Source organism: Haliotis rufescens, unplaced genomic scaffold (genome assembly GCF_023055435.1).
Source record: "Haliotis rufescens isolate VD_foot unplaced genomic scaffold, xgHalRufe1.0.p SCAF_15, whole genome shotgun sequence".
Taxonomy (NCBI): domain Eukaryota; kingdom Metazoa; phylum Mollusca; class Gastropoda; order Lepetellida; family Haliotidae; genus Haliotis; species Haliotis rufescens.
In genome coordinates this window covers 7,207,501-7,227,748 of record NW_025963835.1, presented here as the reverse complement: position 1 = coordinate 7,227,748, position 20,248 = coordinate 7,207,501, and the positions used below count along the sequence as shown (strand labels likewise).

General features: G+C 39.1%; 9 non-coding genes across 9 annotated transcripts; all 9 read left to right on the top strand.

Moving 5' to 3' along the window:
* The first annotated feature begins 2,298 nt into the window (after window positions 1–2,298).
* Window positions 2,299–2,380, top strand: Trnal-aag. The gene has a single exon. It is a non-coding gene; the product is annotated as a tRNA-Leu (tRNA).
* Window positions 2,381–4,717: 2,337 nt separating this feature from the next.
* Trnal-uag lies at window positions 4,718–4,799 on the top strand. The gene has a single exon. It is a non-coding gene; the product is annotated as a tRNA-Leu (tRNA).
* Window positions 4,800–6,058: 1,259 nt separating this feature from the next.
* Trnal-uag lies at window positions 6,059–6,140 on the top strand. The gene has a single exon. It is a non-coding gene; the product is annotated as a tRNA-Leu (tRNA).
* Window positions 6,141–7,933: 1,793 nt separating this feature from the next.
* On the top strand, window positions 7,934–8,015 carry Trnal-uag. The gene has a single exon. It is a non-coding gene; the product is annotated as a tRNA-Leu (tRNA).
* A 1,797-nt stretch (window positions 8,016–9,812) lies between these two features.
* Window positions 9,813–9,894, top strand: Trnal-uag. Its single transcript has one exon. It is a non-coding gene; the product is annotated as a tRNA-Leu (tRNA).
* Window positions 9,895–11,687: 1,793 nt separating this feature from the next.
* On the top strand, window positions 11,688–11,769 carry Trnal-uag. The gene has a single exon. It is a non-coding gene; the product is annotated as a tRNA-Leu (tRNA).
* A 1,256-nt stretch (window positions 11,770–13,025) lies between these two features.
* Trnal-uag lies at window positions 13,026–13,107 on the top strand. The gene has a single exon. It is a non-coding gene; the product is annotated as a tRNA-Leu (tRNA).
* Window positions 13,108–14,366: 1,259 nt separating this feature from the next.
* On the top strand, window positions 14,367–14,448 carry Trnal-uag. Its single transcript has one exon. It is a non-coding gene; the product is annotated as a tRNA-Leu (tRNA).
* A 1,502-nt stretch (window positions 14,449–15,950) lies between these two features.
* Trnal-aag lies at window positions 15,951–16,032 on the top strand. The gene has a single exon. It is a non-coding gene; the product is annotated as a tRNA-Leu (tRNA).
* Window positions 16,033–20,248: the final 4,216 nt, after the last annotated feature.

Sequence of the window (20,248 nt, the reverse complement as noted above, 5' to 3'; positions counted from 1 at the left end):
TTTGCCAAGTCTTTAATTACAGAAGAAACGAATCTCCTCTGAGAAGCTTGAGGCTATTTAGAAGAGCTTTAATTTCAGTTGAGAAAGGGAGAAATTATTATTGAGGAGGCTGATATGCTTACCCTAGCTTCTGTGATAGGATGGGTTGGAAGAGTGAATTTATTTGCTGAATATATTGTGAATCGGGGACGGACATGGCACAGGTTGCAAAATCTAAGAATTATCGAAATTGGTTACCATGATAAATATTATGATCTGAAGCCTGGCTGTTCCCGGAATATAATGTAAAATGTATCTTAAACTGTTCAATAGATTAAGAAACGAATCTCCTCTGAGAAGATTGAGGCTATTTAGAAGAGCTTTAATTTCAGTTGAGAAGGTGAGAAATTATTATTGAGGAGGCTGATATGCTTACCCCGGCTTCTGTGATAGGATGGGAAGGAAAAGCTGAATTTATTTGCTGAATATTTTGGGAATCGGTGACGGACATGGCACATCGGACCAGCTGTTCAATTCATACACACCTACTGTCCTTTTTTGCCAACTCTTGAATAACAGAAGAAACGAATCTCCTATGAGAAACTTGAAGCTATTTAGAAGAGCTTTTATTTCAGTTGAGAAAGTGAGAAATTATTATTGAGGAGGCTGATATGCTTATCCTAGCTTCTGTGATAGGAGTCATTTGATGAACATTTTGGGAATCGGGGACGGACATGTCACAAGGTTGCAAGTTATTAGTAATTAGCGAATTTTGTGACCATGACAAATATAATGATCTGAAGCCTTGCTGTTCCCGGAATATGTATCTTAGACTGTTCAATAGATTAAGAGCCGAGGCCCCTATGGGTAGCGTGGCCGAGCGAGGCTGATATGCTTACCATATTTTGTGAATCGGTGACGGACATGGCACATCGGACCAGCTGTTCAATTTATACACACCTGCTGTCCTTTTTTGCCAAGTCTTAAATTACAGAAGAAACGAATCTCCTCTGAGAAGCTTGAGGCTACTTAGAAGAGCTTTAATTTCAGTTGAGAAAGGGAGAAATTATTATTGAGCAGGCTGATATGCTTACCCTAGCTTCTGTGATAGGATGGGATGGAAAAGCTGAATTCATTTGCTGAATATTTTGTGAATCGGGGACGGACATGGCACAAGGTTGCAAGTTCTTTGTAATTAGCGAAATTGGTTACCATGACAAATATAATGATCTGGAGCCTGACTGTTCCCGGAATCTAATGGAAAATGTATCTTTAACTGTTCAATAGCTTCTGTGATAGGATGGGATGGAAAAACTGAATTCATTTGCTGAATATTTTGTGAATCGGGGACGGACATGGCACAGGTTGCAAAATCTAAGAATTATCGAAATTGGTTACCATGATAAATATTATGATCTGAAGCCTGGCTGTTCCCGGAATATAATGTAAAATGTATCTTAAACTGTTCAATAGATTAAGAAACGAATCTCCTCTGAGAAGATTGAGGCTATTTAGAAGAGCTTTAATTTCAGTTGGGAAAGCGAGAAATTATTATTGAGGAGGCTGATATGCTTACCCCGGCTTTTGTGATAGGATGGGTTGGAAAAGTGAATTTATTTGCTGAATATATTGTGAATCGGTGACGGACATGGCACATCGGACCAGCTGTTCAATTCATACACACCTACTGTCCTTTTTTGCCAACTCTTGAATAACAGAAGAAACGAATCTCCTATGAGAAACTTGAAGCTATTTAGAAGAGCTTTTATTTCAGTTGAGAAAGTGAGAAATTATTATTGAGGAGACTGATATGCTTACCCTAGCTTCTGTGATAGGATGGGATGGAAAAGCTGAATTCATTTGCTGAATATTTTTGTGAATCGGGGACGCACATGGCACAAGGTTGCAAAATCTAAGAATTATCGAAATTGGTTACCATGACAAATATTATGATCTGAAGCCTGGCTGTTCCCGGAATATAATGTCAAATGTATCTTAAACTGTTCAATAGATTAAGAAACGAATCTCCTCTGAGAAGATTGAAGCTATTTAGAAGAGCTTTAATTTCAGTTGGGAAAGGGAGAAATTATTATTGAGGAGGCTGATATGCTTATCCTAGCTTCTGTGATAGGATGGGGTCGAAAAGGTGAATTCATTTGATAAACATTTGGGGAATCGGGGATGGACATGTCACGAGGTTGCAAGTTCTTAGTAATTAGCGATTTTTTTTACCATGACAAATATAATGATCTGAAGCCTGGCTGTTCCCGGAATATGTATCTTAGACTGTTCAATAGATTAAGAGCCCAGGTCCCTATGGGTAGCGTGGCCGAGCGGTCTAAGGCGCTGGTTTTAGGCACCAGTCTCTTCGGAGGCGTGGGTTCGAATCCCACCGCTGCCACATTACTTTTGCATCCTCTACAGAATTCAAGTCTCCACGGCAATTGCAGCTTGGGCAATCATCGGACCAGCTGTTCAATTCATACACACCTACTGTCCTTTTTTGCCAACTCTTGAATAACAGAAGAAACGAATCTCCTATGAGAAACTTGAAGCTATTTAGAAGAGCTTTTATTTCAGTTGAGAAAGTGAGAAATTATTATTGAGGAGACTGATATGCTTACCCTAGCTTCTGTGATAGGATGGGATGGAAAAGCTGAATTCATTTGCTGAATATTTTGTGAATCGGGGACGGACATGGCACAAGGTTGCAAAATCTAAGAATTATCGAAATTGGTTACCATGACAAATATTATGATCTGAAGCCTGGCTGTTCCCGGAATATAATGTAAAATGTATCTTAAACTGTTCAATAGATTAAGAAACGAATCTCCTCTGAGAAGATTGAGGCTATTTAGAAGAGCTTTAATTTCAGTTGGGAAAGTGAGAAATTATTATTGAGGAGGCTGATATGCTTACCCCGGCTTTTGTGATAGGATGGGTTGGAAAAGCTGAATTTATTTGCTGAATATATTGTGAATCGGTGACGGACATGGCACATCGGACCAGCTGTTCAATTCATACACACCTACTGTCCTTTTTTGCCAACTCTTGAATAACAGAAGAAACGAATCTCCTATGAGAAACTTGAAGCTATTTAGAAGAGCTTTTATTTCAGTTGAGAAAGTGAGAAATTATTATTGAGGAGACTGATATGCTTACCCTAGCTTCTGTGATAGGATGGGATGGAAAAGCTGAATTCATTTGCTGAATATTTTGTGAATCGGGGACGGACATGGCACAAGGTTGCAAAATCTAAGAATTATCGAAATTGGTTACCATGACAAATATTATGATCTGAAGCCTGGCTGTTCCCGGAATATAATGTAAAATGTATCTTAAACTGTTCAATAGATTAAGAAACGAATCTCCTCTGAGAAGATTGAGGCTATTTAGAAGAGCTTTAATTTCAGTTGGGAAAGTGAGAAATTATTATTGAGGAGGCTGATATGCTTACCCCGGCTTTTGTGATAGGATGGGTTGGAAAAGCTGAATTTATTTGCTGAATATATTGTGAATCGGTGACGGACATGGCACATCGGACCAGCTGTTCAGTTCATACACACCTACTGTCCTTTTTTGCCAACTCTTGAATAACAGAAGAAACGAATCTCCTATGAGAAACTTGAAGCTATTTAGAAGAGCTTTTATTTCAGTTGAGAAAGTGAGAAATTATTATTGAGGAGACTGATATGCTTACCCTAGCTTCTGTGATAGGATGGGATGGAAAAGCTGAATTCATTTGCTGAATATTTTGTGAATCGGGGACGGACATGGCACAAGGTTGCAAAATCTAAGAATTATCGAAATTGGTTACCATGACAAATATTATGATCTGAAGCCTGGCTGTTCCCGGAATATAATGTAAAATGTATCTTAAACTGTTCAATAGATTAAGAAACGAATCTCCTCTGAGAAGATTGAGGCTATTTAGAAGAGCTTTAATTTCAGTTGGGAAAGTGAGAAATTATTATTGAGGAGGCTGATATGCTTACCCCGGCTTTTGTAATAGGATGGGTTGGAAAAGCTGAATTTATTTGCTGAATATATTGTGAATCGGTGACGGACATGGCACATCGGACCAGCTGTTCAATTCATACACACCTACTGTCCTTTTTTGCCAACTCTTGAATAGCAGAAGAAACGAATCTCCTATGAGAAACTTGAAGCTATTTAGAAGAGCTTTTATTTCAGTTGAGAAAGTGAGAAATTATTATTGAGGAGGCTGATATGCTTACCCTAGCTTCTGTGATAGGATGGGATGAAAAAGCTGAATTCATTTGCTGAATATTTTGTGAATCGGGGACGCACATGGCACAAGGTTGCAAAATCTAAGAATTATCGAAATTGGTTACCATGATAAATATTATGATCTGAAGCCTGGCTGTTCCCGGAATATAATGTCAAATGTATCTTAAACTGTTCAATAGATTAAGAAACGAATCTCCTCTGAGAAGATTGAAGCTATTTAGAAGAGCTTTAATTTCAGTTGGGAAAGGGAGAAATTATTATTGAGGAGGCTGATATGCTTATCCTAGCTTCTGTGATAGGATGGGGTCGAAAAGTTGAATTCATTTGATAAACATTTGGGGAATCGGGGATGGACATGTCACGAGGTTGCAAGTTCTTAGTAATTAGCGATTTTTTTTACCATGACAAATATAATGATCTGAAGCCTGGCTGTTCCCGGAATATGTATCTTAGACTGTTCAATAGATTAAGAGCCCAGGTCCGTATGGGTAGCGTGGCCGAGCGGTCTAAGGCGCTGGTTTTAGGCACCAGTCTCTTCGGAGGCGTGGGTTCGAATCCCACCGCTGCCACATTTCTTTTGCATCCTCTACAGAATTCAAGTCTCCACGGCAATTGCAGCTTGGGCAATCATCGGACCAGCTGTTCAATTCATACACACCTACTGTCCTTTTTTGCCAAGTCTTTAATTACAGAAGAAACGAATCTCCTCTGAGAAGCTTGAGGCTATTTAGAAGAGCTTTAATTTCAGTTGAGAAAGGGAGAAATTATTATTGAGGAAGCTGATATGCTTACCCTAGCTTCTGTGATAGGATGGGTTGGAAAAGGGAATTTATTTGCTGAATATATTGTGAATCGGGGACGGACATGGCACAGGTTGCAAAATCTAAGAATTATCGAAATTGGTTACCATGATAAATATTATGATCTGAAGCCTGGCTGTTCCCGGAATATAATGTAAAATGTATCTTAAACTGTTCAATAGATTAAGAAACGAATCTCCTCTGAGAAGATTGAGGCTATTTAGAAGAGCTTTAATTTCAGTTGAGAAAGTGAGAAATTATTATTGAGGAGGCTGATATGCTTACCCTAGCTTCTGTGATAGGATGGGATGGAAAAGCTGAATTTATTTGCTGAATATATTGTGAATCGGTGACGGACATGGCACATCGGACCAGCTGTTCAATTCATACACACCTACTGTCCTTTTTTGCCAACTCTTGAATAACAGAAGAAACGAATCTCCTATGAGAAACTTGAAGCTATTTAGAAGAGCTTTTATTTCAGTTGAGAAAGTGAGAAATTATTATTGAGGAGGCTGATATGCTTACCCTAGCTTCTGTGATAGGATGGGATGGAAAAGCTGAATTCATTTGCTCAATAGTTTGTGAATCGGGGACGGACATGGCACAAGGTTGCAAAATCTAAGAATTATCGAAATTGGTTACCATGACAAATATTATGATCTGAAGCCTGGCTGTTCCCGGAATATAATGTCAAATGTATCTTAAACTGTTCAATAGATTAAGAAACGAATCTCCTCTGAGAAGATTGAAGCTATTTAGAAGAGCTTTAATTTCAGTTGGGAAAGGGAGAAATTATTATTGAGGAGGCTGATATGCTTATCCTAGCTTCTGTGATAGGATGGGGTCGAAAAGGTGAATTCATTTGATAAACATTTGGGGAATCGGGGATGGACATGTCACGAGGTTGCAAGTTCTTAGTAATTAGCGATTTTTTTTACCATGACAAATATAATGATCTGAAGCCTGGCTGTTCCCGGAATATGTATCTTAGACTGTTCAATAGATTAAGAGCCCAGGTCCCTATGGGTAGCGTGGCCGAGCGGTCTAAGGCGCTGGTTTTAGGCACCAGTCTCTTCGGAGGCGTGGGTTCGAATCCCACCGCTGCCACATTTCTTTTGCATCCTCTACAGAATTCAAGTCTCCACGGCAATTGCAGCTTGGGCAATCATCGGACCAGCTGTTCAATTCATACACACCTACTGTCCTTTTTTGCCAAGTCTTTAATTACAGAAGAAACGAATCTCCTCTGAGAAGCTTGAGGCTATTTAGAAGAGCTTTAATTTCAGTTGAGAAAGGGAGAAATTATTATTGAGGAAGCTGATATGCTTACCCTAGCTTCTGTGATAGGATGGGTTGGAAAAGTGAATTTATTTGCTGAATATATTGTGAATCGGGGACGGACATGGCACAGGTTGCAAAATCTAAGAATTATCGAAATTGGTTACCATGATAAATATTATGATCTGAAGCCTGGCTGTTCCCGGAATATAATGTAAAATGTATCTTAAACTGTTCAATAGATTAAGAAACGAATCTCCTCTGAGAAGATTGAGGCTATTTAGAAGAGCTTTAATTTCAGTTGAGAAAGTGAGAAATTATTATTGAGGAGGCTGATATGCTTACCCCGGCTTTTGTGATAGGATGGGTTGGAAAAGTGAATTTATTTGCTGAATATATTGTGAATCGGTGACGGACATGGCACATCGGACCAGCTGTTCAATTCATACACACCTACTGTCCTTTTTTGCCAACTCTTGAATAACAGAAGAAACGAATCTCCTATGAGAAACTTGAAGCTATTTAGAAGAGCTTTTATTTCAGTTGAGAAAGTGAGAAATTATTATTGAGGAGACTGATATGCTTACCCTAGCTTCTGTGATAGGATGGGATGGAAAAGCTGAATTCATTTGCTCAATAGTTTGTGAATCGGGGACGGACATGGCACAAGGTTGCAAAATCTAAGAATTATCGAAATTGGTTACCATGACAAATATTATGATCTGAAGCCTGGCTGTTCCCGGAATATAATGTAAAATGTATCTTAAACTGTTCAATAGATTAAGAAACGAATCTCCTCTGAGAAGATTGAGGCTATTTAGAAGAGCTTTAATTTCAGTTGGGAAAGTGAGAAATTATTATTGAGGAGGCTGATATGCTTACCCCGGCTTTTGTGAAAGGATGGGTTGGAAAAGCTGAATTTATTTGCTGAATATATTGTGAATCGGTGACGGACATGGCACATCGGACCAGCTGTTCAATTCATACACACCTACTGTCCTTTTTTGCCAACTCTTGAATAACAGAAGAAACGAATCTCCTATGAGAAACTTGAAGCTATTTAGAAGAGCTTTTATTTCAGTTGAGAAAGTGAGAAATTATTATTGAGGAGGCTGATATGCTTACCCTAGCTTCTGTGATAGGATGGGATGGAAAAGCTGAACTCATTTGCTGAATATTTTGTGAATCGGGGACGGACATGGCACAAGGTTGCAAAATCTAAGAATTATCGAAATTGGTTACCATGACAAATATTATGATCTGAAGCCTGGCTGTTCCCGGAATATAATGTAAAATGTATCTTAAACTGTTCAATAGATTAAGAAACGAATCTCCTCTGAGAAGATTGAAGCTATTTAGAAGAGCTTTAATTTCAGTTGGGAAAGGGAGAAATTATTATTGAGGAGGCTGATATGCTTATCCTAGCTTCTGTGATAGGATGGGGTCGAAAAGGTGAATTCATTTGATAAACATTTGGGGAATCGGGGATGGACATGTCACGAGGTTGCAAGTTCTTAGTAATTAGCGATTTTTTTTACCATGACAAATATAATGATCTGAAGCCTGGCTGTTCATGGAATATGTATCTTACACTGTTCAATAGATTAAGATTGGTCTATATGGGTAGCGTGGCCGAGCGGTCTAAGGCGCTGGTTTTAGGCACCAGTCTCTTCGGAGGCGTGGGTTCGAATCCCACCGCTGCCACATTTCTTTTGCATCCTCTACAGAATTCAAGTCTCCACGGCAATTGCAGCTTGGGCAATCATCGGACCAGCTGTTCAATTCATACACACCTACTGTCCTTTTTTGCCAAGTCTTTAATTACAGAAGAAACGAATCTCCTCTGAGAAGCTTGAGGCTATTTAGAAGAGCTTTAATTTCAGTTGAGAAAGGGAGAAATTATTATTGAGGAAGCTGATATGCTTACCCTAGCTTCTGTGATAGGATGGGATGGAAAAGCTGAATTCATTTGCTGAATATTTTGTGAATCGGGGACGGACATGGCACAGGTTGCAAAATCTATGAATTATCGAAATTGGTTACCATGATAAATATTATGATCTGAAGCCTGGCTGTTCCCGGAATATAATGTAAAATGTATCTTAAACTGTTCAATAGATTAAGAAACGAATCTCCTCTGAGAAGATTGAGGCTATTTAGAAGAGCTTTAATTTCAGTTGGGAAAGTGAGAAATTATTATTGAGGAGGCTGATATGCTTACCCCGGCTTTTGTGATAGGATGGGTTGGAAAAGTGAATTTATTTGCTGAATATATTGTGAATCGGTGACGGACATGGCACATCGGACCAGCTGTTCAATTCATACACACCTACTGTCCTTTTTTGCCAACTCTTGAATAACAGAAGAAACGAATCTCCTATGAGAAACTTGAAGCTATTTAGAAGAGCTTTTATTTCAGTTGAGAAAGTGAGAAATTATTATTGAGGAGACTGATATGCTTACCCTAGCTTCTGTGATAGGATGGGATGGAAAAGCTGAATTCATTTGCTGAATAGTTTGTGAATCGGGGACGGACATGGCACAAGGTTGCAAAATCTAAGAATTATCGAAATTGGTTACCATGACAAATATTATGATCTGAAGCCTGGCTGTTCCCGGAATATAATGTAAAATGTATCTTAAACTGTTCAATAGATTAAGAAACGAATCTCCTCTGAGAAGATTGAGGCTATTTAGAAGAGCTTTAATTTCAGTTGGGAAAGTGAGAAATTATTATTGAGGAGGCTGATATGCTTACCCCGGCTTTTGTGAAAGGATGGGTTGGAAAAGCTGAATTTATTTGCTGAATATATTGTGAATCGGTGACGGACATGGCACATCGGACCAGCTGTTCAATTCATACACACCTACTGTCCTTTTTTGCCAACTCTTGAATAACAGAAGAAACGAATCTCCTATGAGAAACTTGAAGCTATTTAGAAGAGCTTTTATTTCAGTTGAGAAAGTGAGAAATTATTATTGAGGAGGCTGATATGCTTACCCTAGCTTCTGTGATAGGATGGGATGGAAAAGCTGAATTCATTTGCTCAATAGTTTGTGAATCGGGGACGGACATGGCACAAGGTTGCAAAATCTAAGAATTATCGAAATTGGTTACCATGACAAATATTATGATCTGAAGCCTGGCTGTTCCCGGAATATAATGTCAAATGTATCTTAAACTGTTCAATAGATTAAGAAACGAATCTCCTCTGAGAAGATTGAAGCTATTTAGAAGAGCTTTAATTTCAGTTGGGAAAGGGAGAAATTATTATTGAGGAGGCTGATATGCTTATCCTAGCTTCTGTGATAGGATGGGGTCGAAAAGGTGAATTCATTTGATAAACATTTGGGGAATCGGGGATGGACATGTCACGAGGTTGCAAGTTCTTAGTAATTAGCGATTTTTTTTACCATGACAAATATAATGATCTGAAGCCTGGCTGTTCCCGGAATATGTATCTTAGACTGTTCAATAGATTAAGAGCCCAGGTCCCTATGGGTAGCGTGGCCGAGCGGTCTAAGGCGCTGGTTTTAGGCACCAGTCTCTTCGGAGGCGTGGGTTCGAATCCCACCGCTGCCACATTTCTTTTGCATCCTCTACAGAATTCAAGTCTCCACGGCAATTGCAGCTTGGGCAATCATCGGACCAGCTGTTCAATTCATACACACCTACTGTCCTTTTTTGCCAAGTCTTTAATTACAGAAGAAACGAATCTCCTCTGAGAAGCTTGAGGCTATTTAGAAGAGCTTTAATTTCAGTTGAGAAAGGGAGAAATTATTATTGAGGAAGCTGATATGCTTACCCTAGCTTCTGTGATAGGATGGGTTGGAAAAGTGAATTTATTTGCTGAATATATTGTGAATCGGGGACGGACATGGCACAGGTTGCAAAATCTAAGAATTATCGAAATTGGTTACCATGATAAATATTATGATCTGAAGCCTGGCTGTTCCCGGAATATAATGTAAAATGTATCTTAAACTGTTCAATAGATTAAGAAACGAAACTCCTCTGAGAAGATTGAGGCTATTTAGAAGAGCTTTAATTTCAGTTGAGAAAGTGAGAAATTATTATTGAGGAGGCTGATATGCTTACCCCGGCTTTTGTGATAGGATGGGTTGGAAAAGTGAATTTATTTGCTGAATATATTGTGAATCGGTGACGGACATGGCACATCGGACCAGCTGTTCAATTCATACACACCTACTGTCCTTTTTTGCCAACTCTTGAATAACAGAAGAAACGAATCTCCTATGAGAAACTTGAAGCTATTTAGAAGAGCTTTTATTTCAGTTGAGAAAGTGAGAAATTATTATTGAGGAGACTGATATGCTTACCCTAGCTTCTGTGATAGGATGGGATGGAAAAGCTGAATTCATTTGCTGAATATTTTGTGAATCGGGGACGGACATGGCACAAGGTTGCAAAATCTAAGAATTATCGAAATTGGTTACCATGACAAATATTATGATCTGAAGCCTGGCTGTTCCCGGAATATAATGTAAAATGTATCTTAAACTGTTCAATAGATTAAGAAACGAATCTCCTCTGAGAAGATTGAGGCTATTTAGAAGAGCTTTAATTTCTGTTGGGAAAGTGAGAAATTATTATTGAGGAGGCTGATATGCTTACCCCGGCTTTTGTGAAAGGATGGGTTGGAAAAGCTGAATTTATTTGCTGAATATATTGTGAATCGGTGACGGACATGGCACATCGGACCAGCTGTTCAATTCATACACACCTACTGTCCTTTTTTGCCAACTCTTGAATAACAGAAGAAACGAATCTCCTATGAGAAACTTGAAGCTATTTAGAAGAGCTTTTATTTCAGTTGAGAAAGTGAGAAATTATTATTGAGGAGGCTGATATGCTTACCCTAGCTTCTGTGATAGGATGGGATGGAAAAGCTGAACTCATTTGCTGAATATTTTGTGAATCGGGGACGGACATGGCACAAGGTTGCAAAATCTAAGAATTATCGAAATTGGTTACCATGACAAATATTATGATCTGAAGCCTGGCTGTTCCCGGAATATAATGTAAAATGTATCTTAAACTGTTCAATAGATTAAGAAACGAATCTCCTCTGAGAAGATTGAAGCTATTTAGAAGAGCTTTAATTTCAGTTGGGAAAGGGAGAAATTATTATTGAGGAGGCTGATATGCTTATCCTAGCTTCTGTGATAGGATGGGGTCGAAAAGGTGAATTCATTTGATAAACATTTGGGGAATCGGGGATGGACATGTCACGAGGTTGCAAGTTCTTAGTAATTAGCGATTTTTTTTACCATGACAAATATAATGATCTGAAGCCTGGCTGTTCCTGGAATATGTATCTTACACTGTTCAATAGATTAAGATTGGTCTATATGGGTAGCGTGGCCGAGCGGTCTAAGGCGCTGGTTTTAGGCACCAGTCTCTTCGGAGGCGTGGGTTCGAATCCCACCGCTGCCACATTTCTTTTGCATCCTCTACAGAATTCAAGTCTCCACGGCAATTGCAGCTTGGGCAATCATCGGACCAGCTGTTCAATTCATACACACCTACTGTCCTTTTTTGCCAAGTCTTTAATTACAGAAGAAACGAATCTCCTCTGAGAAGCTTGAGGCTATTTAGAAGAGCTTTAATTTCAGTTGAGAAAGGGAGAAATTATTATTGAGGAAGCTGATATGCTTACCCTAGCTTCTGTGATAGGATGGGATGGAAAAGCTGAATTCATTTGCTGAATATTTTGTGAATCGGGGACGGACATGGCACAGGTTGCAAAATCTATGAATTATCGAAATTGGTTACCATGATAAATATTATGATCTGAAGCCTGGCTGTTCCCGGAATATAATGTAAAATGTATCTTAAACTGTTCAATAGATTAAGAAACGAATCTCCTCTGAGAAGATTGAGGCTATTTAGAAGAGCTTTAATTTCAGTTGGGAAAGTGAGAAATTATTATTGAGGAGGCTGATATGCTTACCCCGGCTTTTGTGATAGGATGGGTTGGAAAAGTGAATTTATTTGCTGAATATATTGTGAATCGGTGACGGACATGGCACATCGGACCAGCTGTTCAATTCATACACACCTACTGTCCTTTTTTGCCAACTCTTGAATAACAGAAGAAACGAATCTCCTATGAGAAACTTGAAGCTATTTAGAAGAGCTTTTATTTCAGTTGAGAAAGTGAGAAATTATTATTGAGGAGACTGATATGCTTACCCTAGCTTCTGTGATAGGATGGGATGGAAAAGCTGAATTCATTTGCTGAATAGTTTGTGAATCGGGGACGGACATGGCACAAGGTTGCAAAATCTAAGAATTATCGAAATTGGTTACCATGACAAATATTATGATCTGAAGCCTGGCTGTTCCCGGAATATAATGTAAAATGTATCTTAAACTGTTCAATAGATTAAGAAACGAATCTCCTCTGAGAAGATTGAAGCTATTTAGAAGAGCTTTAATTTCAGTTGGGAAAGGGAGAAATTATTATTGAGGAGGCTGATATGCTTATCCTAGCTTCTGTGATAGGATGGGGTCGAAAAGGTGAATTCATTTGATAAACATTTGGGGAATCGGGGATGGACATGTCACGAGGTTGCAAGTTCTTAGTAATTAGCGATTTTTTTTACCATGACAAATATAATGATCTGAAGCCTGGCTGTTCCTGGAATATGTATCTTACACTGTTCAATAGATTAAGATTGGTCTATATGGGTAGCGTGGCCGAGCGGTCTAAGGCGCTGGTTTTAGGCACCAGTCTCTTCGGAGGCGTGGGTTCGAATCCCACCGCTGCCACATTTCTTTTGCATCCTCTACAGAATTCAAGTCTCCACGGCGATTGCAGCTTGGGCAATCATCGGACCAGCTGTTCAATTCATACACACCTACTGTCCTTTTTTGCCAAGTCTTTAATTACAGAAGAAACGAATCTCCTCTGAGAAGCTTGAGGCTATTTAGAAGAGCTTTAATTTCAGTTGAGAAAGGGAGAAATTATTATTGAGGAAGCTGATATGCTTACCCTAGCTTCTGTGATAGGATGGGATGGAAAAGCTGAATTCATTTGCTGAATATTTTGTGAATCGGGGACGGACATGGCACAGGTTGCAAAATCTATGAATTATCGAAATTGGTTACCATGATAAATATTATGATCTGAAGCCTGGCTGTTCCCGGAATATAATGTAAAATGTATCTTAAACTGTTCAATAGATTAAGAAACGAATCTCCTCTGAGAAGATTGAGGCTATTTAGAAGAGCTTTAATTTCAGTTGGGAAAGTGAGAAATTATTATTGAGGAGGCTGATATGCTTACCCCGGCTTTTGTGATAGGATGGGTTGGAAAAGTGAATTTATTTGCTGAATATATTGTGAATCGGTGACGGACATGGCACATCGGACCAGCTGTTCAATTCATACACACCTACTGTCCTTTTTTGCCAACTCTTGAATAACAGAAGAAACGAATCTCCTATGAGAAACTTGAAGCTATTTAGAAGAGCTTTTATTTCAGTTGAGAAAGTGAGAAATTATTATTGAGGAGACTGATATGCTTACCCTAGCTTCTGTGATAGGATGGGATGGAAAAGCTGAATTCATTTGCTGAATATTTTGTGAATCGGGGACGGACATGGCACAAGGTTGCAAAATCTAAGAATTATCGAAATTGGTTACCATGACAAATATTATGATCTGAAGCCTGGCTGTTCCCGGAATATAATGTAAAATGTATCTTAAACTGTTCAATAGATTAAGAAACGAATCTCCTCTGAGAAGATTGAAGCTATTTAGAAGAGCTTTAATTTCAGTTGGGAAAGGGAGAAATTATTATTGAGGAGGCTGATATGCTTATCCTAGCTTCTGTGATAGGATGGGGTCGAAAAGGTGAATTCATTTGATGAACATTTGGGGAATCGGGGATGGACATGTCACGAGGTTGCAAGTTCTTAGTAATTAGCGATTTTTTTTACCATGACAAATATAATGATCTGAAGCCTGGCTGTTCCCGGAATATGTATCTTAGACTGTTCAATAGATTAAGAGCCCGGGTCCCTATGGGTAGCGTGGCCGAGCGGTCTAAGGCGCTGGTTTTAGGCACCAGTCTCTTCGGAGGCGTGGGTTCGAATCCCACCGCTGCCACATTTCTTTTGCATCCTCTACAGAATTCAAGTCTCCACGGCAATTGCAGCTTGGGCAATCATCGGACCAGCTGTTCAATTCATACACATCTACTGTCCTTTTTTGCCAAGTCTTTAATTACAGAAGAAACGAATCTCCTCTGAGAAGCTTGAGGCTATTTAGAAGAGCTTTAATTTCAGTTGAGAAAGGGAGAAATTATTATTGAGGAAGCTGATATGCTTACCCTAGCTTCTGTGATAGGATGGGATGGAAAAGCTGAATTTATTTGCTGAATATATTGTGAATCGGTGACGGACATGGCACATCGGACCAGCTGTTCAATTCATACACACCTACTGTCCTTTTTTGCCAACTCTTGAATAACAGAAGAAACGAATCTCCTATGAGAAGATTGAGGCTATTTAGAAGAGCTTTAATTTCAGTTGAGAAAGGGAGAAATTATTATTGAGGAGGCTGATATGCTTACCCTAGCTTCTGTGATAGGATGGGAGGAAAAAGCTGAATTCATTTGCTGAATATTTTGTGAATCGGGGACGGACATGGCACAGGTTGCAAAATCTTAGAATTATCGAAATTGGTTACCATGATAAATATTATGATCTGAAGCCTGGCTGTTCCCGGAATATAATGTAAAATGTATCTTAAACTGTTCAATAGATTAAGAAACGAATCTCCTCTGAGAAGATTGAGGCTATTTAGAAGAGCTTTAATTTCAGTTGGGAAAGTGAGAAATTATTATTGAGGAGGCTGATATGCTTACCCCGGCTTTTGTGATAGGATGGGTTGGAAAAGTGAATTTATTTGCTGAATATATTGTGAATCGGTGACGGACATGGCACATCGGACCAGCTGTTCAATTCATACACACCTACTGTCCTTTTTTGCCAACTCTTGAATAACAGAAGAAACGAATCTCCTATGAGAAACTTGAAGCTATTTAGAAGAGCTTTTATTTCAGTTGAGAAAGTGAGAAATTATTATTGAGGAGACTGATATGCTTACCCTAGCTTCTGTGATAGGATGGGATGGAAAAGCTGAATTCATTTGCTGAATATTTTGTGAATCGGGGACGGACATGGCACAAGGTTGCAAAATCTAAGAATTATCGAAATTGGTTACCATGACAAATATTATGATCTGAAGCCTGGCTGTTCCCGGAATATAATGTAAAATGTATCTTAAACTGTTCAATAGATTAAGAAACGAATCTCCTCTGAGAAGATTGAAGCTATTTAGAAGAGCTTTAATTTCAGTTGGGAAAGGGAGAAATTATTATTGAGGAGGCTGATATGCTTATCCTAGCTTCTGTGATAGGATGGGGTCGAAAAGGTGAATTCATTTGATGAACATTTGGGGAATCGGGGATGGACATGTCACGAGGTTGCAAGTTCTTAGTAATTAGCGATTTTTTTTACCATGACAAATATAATGATCTGAAGCCTGGCTGTTCCCGGAATATGTATCTTAGACTGTTCAATAGATTAAGAGCCCAGGTCCCTATGGGTAGCGTGGCCGAGCGGTCTAAGGCGCTGGTTTAAGGCACCAGTCTCTTCGGAGGCGTGGGTTCGAATCCCACCGCTGCCACATTTCTTTTGCATCCTCTACAGAATTCAAGTCTCCACGGCAATTGCAGCTTGGGCAATCATCGGACCAGCTGTTCAATTCATACACATCTACTGTCCTTTTTTGCCAAGTCTTTAATTACAGAAGAAACGAATCTCCTCTGAGAAGCTTGAGGCTATTTAGAAGAGCTTTAATTTCAGTTGAGAAAGGGAGAAATTATTATTGAGGAAGCTGATATGCTTACCCTAGCTTCTGTGATAGGATGGGATGGAAAAGCTGAATTTATTTGCTGAATATATTGTGAATCGGTGACGGACATGGCACATCGGACCAGCTGTTCAATTCATACACATCTACTGTCCTTTTTTGCCAACTCTTGAATAGCAGAAGAAACGAATCTCCTATGAGAAACTTGAAGCTATTTAGAAGAGCTTTTATTTCAGTTGAGAAAGTGAGAAATTATTATTGAGGAGGCTGATATGCTTACCCTAGCTTCTGTGATAGGATGGGATGGAAAAGCTGAATTCATTTGCTGAATATTTTGTGAATCGGGGACGGGCATGGCACAGGTTGCAAAATCTAAGAATTATCGAAATTGGTTACCATGATAAATATTATGATCTGAAGCCTGGCTGTTCCCGGAATATAATGTAAAATGTATCTTAAACTGTTCAATAGATTAAGAAACGAATCTCCTCTGAGAAGATTGAGGCTATTTAGAAGAGCTCTAATTTCAGTTGAGAAAGTGAGAAATTATTATTGAGGAGGCTGATATGCTTACCCCAGCTTCTGTGATAGGATGGGATGGAAAAGCTGAATTCATTTGCTGAATATTTTGTGAATCGGGGACGGACATGCCACAGGTTGCAAAATCTAAGAATTATCGAAATTGGTTACCATGATAAATATTATGATCTGAAGCCTGGCTGTTCCCGGAATATAATGTAAAATGTATCTTAAACTGTTCAATAGATTAAGAAACGAATCTCCTCTGAGAAGATTGAGGCTATTTAGAAGAGCTCTAATTTCAGTTGGGAAAGGGAGAAATTATTATTGAGGAGGCTGATATGCTTACCCCGGCTTTTGTGATAGGATGGGTTGGAAAAGCTGAATTTATTTGCTGAATATTTTGTGAATCGGTGACGGACATGGCACATCGGACCAGCTGTTCAATTCATACACACTTACTGTCCTTTTTTGCCAACTCTTGAATAACAGAAGAAACGAATCTCCTATGAGAAACTTGAAGCTATTTAGAAGAGCTTTAATTTCAGTTGAGAAAGTGAGAAATTATTATTGAGGAGGCTGATATGCTTACCCTAGCTTCTGTGATAGGATGGGATGGAAAAGCTGAACTCATTTGCTGAATATTTTGTGAATCGGGGACGCACATGGCACAAGGTTGCAAAATCTAAGAAGTATCGAAATTGGTTACCATCACAAATATTTTGATCTGAAGCCTGGCTGTGGCCGGAATATAATGTAAAATGTATCTTAAACTGTTCAATAGATTAAGAAACGAATCTCCTCTGAGAAGATTGAAGCTATTTAGAAGAGCTTTAATTTCAGTTGGGAAAGGGAGAAATTATTATTGAGGAGGCTGATATGCTTACCCCGGCTTTTGTGATAGGATGGGGTCGAAAAGCTGAATTCATTTGATAAACACTTTGGGAATCGGGGATGGACATGTCACAAGGTTCCAAGTTCTTAGTAATTAGCGAATTTGGTTACCATGACAAATATTATGATCTGAAGCCTGGCTGTTCCATGAATATGTGTCTTAGACTGTTCAATAGATTAAGGGCCGAAGTCCGTATGGGTAGCGTGCCGAGCGGTCTAAGGCGTTGGTTTAAGGCACCATTCTCTTCGGAGGCGTGGGTTCGAATCCCACCGCTGCCACAATTCTTTTGCATCCTCTATAGATTTCAAGTCTCCACGGCAGTTGCAACTTGGGGAATCGTGTGACCAGCTGGTCAATTCTTACACACCTGTTGTTCTTTTTGCCAACTCTTGAATTACAGAAGAAACGAATCTCCTCCGAGAAGCTTGAAGCTATTTAGTAGAGCTTTAATTTCAGTTGAGGAAGGGAGAAATTATTATTGAGGAAGCTGATATGCTTACTGAAGCTTCTGTGATAGGATGGGATGGAAAAGCTAAATTCATGTGCTGAATATTTTGTGAATCGGGGACAGACATGGCACAAGGTTGCAAAATCTAAGAATTATCGAAATTGGTTACCATCACAAATATTATGATCTGAAGCCTGGCTGTTCCCGGAATATAACGTAAAATGTATCCTAAACTGTTCAATAGATTAAGAAACGAATCTCCTCTGAGAAGATTGAAGCTATTTAGAAGAGCTTTAATTTATTAAAGAAGAAATTATTATTGAGGAGGCTGATATGCTTACCCCGGCTTCTGTGATAGGATGGGGTCGAAAAGCTGAATTCATTTCATGATCACTTTGGGAATCGGGGACGAGGAGGCTTACCCTAACTTCTGTGGCAGGATGAGGTCGAAAAGCTGAATTCATTTGCTGAACAGTTTGGGATTCGGGGACGGACATGGTACAAGGTTGCAAGTTCTATGAATTACCGAATTTGGTTACCATGCCAAATAGAATTATCTGTAGCCTGGCTGTTCCCGGAATATAATGTAAAATGTATCTTAAACTGTTCAATAGATTTAGAAACGAATCTAATCTGAGAAGCTTGAAGCTATTTAGAATAGCTTTAATTTCAGTTGAGAAAGGGAGAAATTATGGGCCCTTAATCTATTGAACAGTTTAAGATACATTTTACATTATATTCCGGGAACAGCCAGGCTTCAGATGATAATATCTGTCATGGTAATTCGTTAATTCTTAGATTGACAGATTTTGAGGCGGAAGTGTCATGGTGTGGGGTGCTTTCTGTGGCAATGCACATTCCAGGCTTCTTGTCATCCGTGGCAACCTCAACGATGCTGCTTACCGCGACCAGGTACAGACACCAGAACTTCTGCCTTTTATGGCAGCACATGGACCCGGTTTGATCTTCCAACACGACAATGCCAGACCCCACACAGCAATTTTGACAAGGAATTTCCTTCAGAATGCGGGAGTCAACAACATGGACTGGCCGTCAAGGTCTCCCGACTTCAATCCCATCGAACACGTCTGGGATGCTCTTGGCAGAAGTCTGCGCACTCTCCAGAACCAACCACAGAATTTGCAAGATCTTGGCACCATTTGGCAGCAACAATGGCGTCGTCTTCCCAATCATGTGTTCACAAGCATCACAAGGTGCATGCGGAGGCGTTGTGTGGCAGTTGTCAACGCACATGGTGGCCATACACGCTACTGAACTTGTGTGCCATCAGATTCTCGTGCTTTGGACTTATGAGTTAAACTGTTGATCTTATTACCGAATACCGTAGGTGCTTGGAACAAATTATGGTTACCACCGTTAATTAAAATCCTTCTTTGGACATTCTCTGATACATTTGTCCGTTGTATATCATATATTATGTGAAGTTTTTAATTTGACTCAGTATATATTTATATGATTCTAGAAACCACTGAACCTTCTATCGAAGAATCGTTGCTTGACATTTTCTATGTACAAATTGCTCTAAATCATTTTCAAGATCTTACATATGGGAGATATCATGATTTGGAAATTTAGAAAGTTTGTCATATTCAATACGTAAGGACCTTTGAAGTGTAAAGTATTCACTTTATTCTTTCTAAGCTTTTTAGCATGAATAATATATAGCGCACCTTTTGAATTTGTATTCTAATGCCCTTTTTGCGATTGAGCTACACACATCTTATCCATGTGGGGAGACCGAACCCGGGCTTCTTCGTCACGAACGCATTAACCACTAGGTCACTTCACCGCCAACAGGAAAAGTGTTTCAGTTTCTCTCCAGTGTCGGCTCCAGGACAAACTGAACAAAACAAGCATTGCGATATTTCTTATTTTATTCAATTTTTTGTCAGTCATATTTGATATTGTAATGAGTACGGTGATATTCAGATAGTTTAACTCATGTGTGGTGTAATTCATCAAATGAAATCGTGCTTGTTAGCCTTGTGTTTGTACATGGACAATGTGTAATTGGTAAATGTTAACACACAATATGCCCAGTTTCATTGTACATGTACTTCACGAGCACACTTTCTTGTTGAGAAATTAATGTTATATTACCTCATGCATTATTTACCACTTGCGCTAATCATTGTTTTATTCTGACC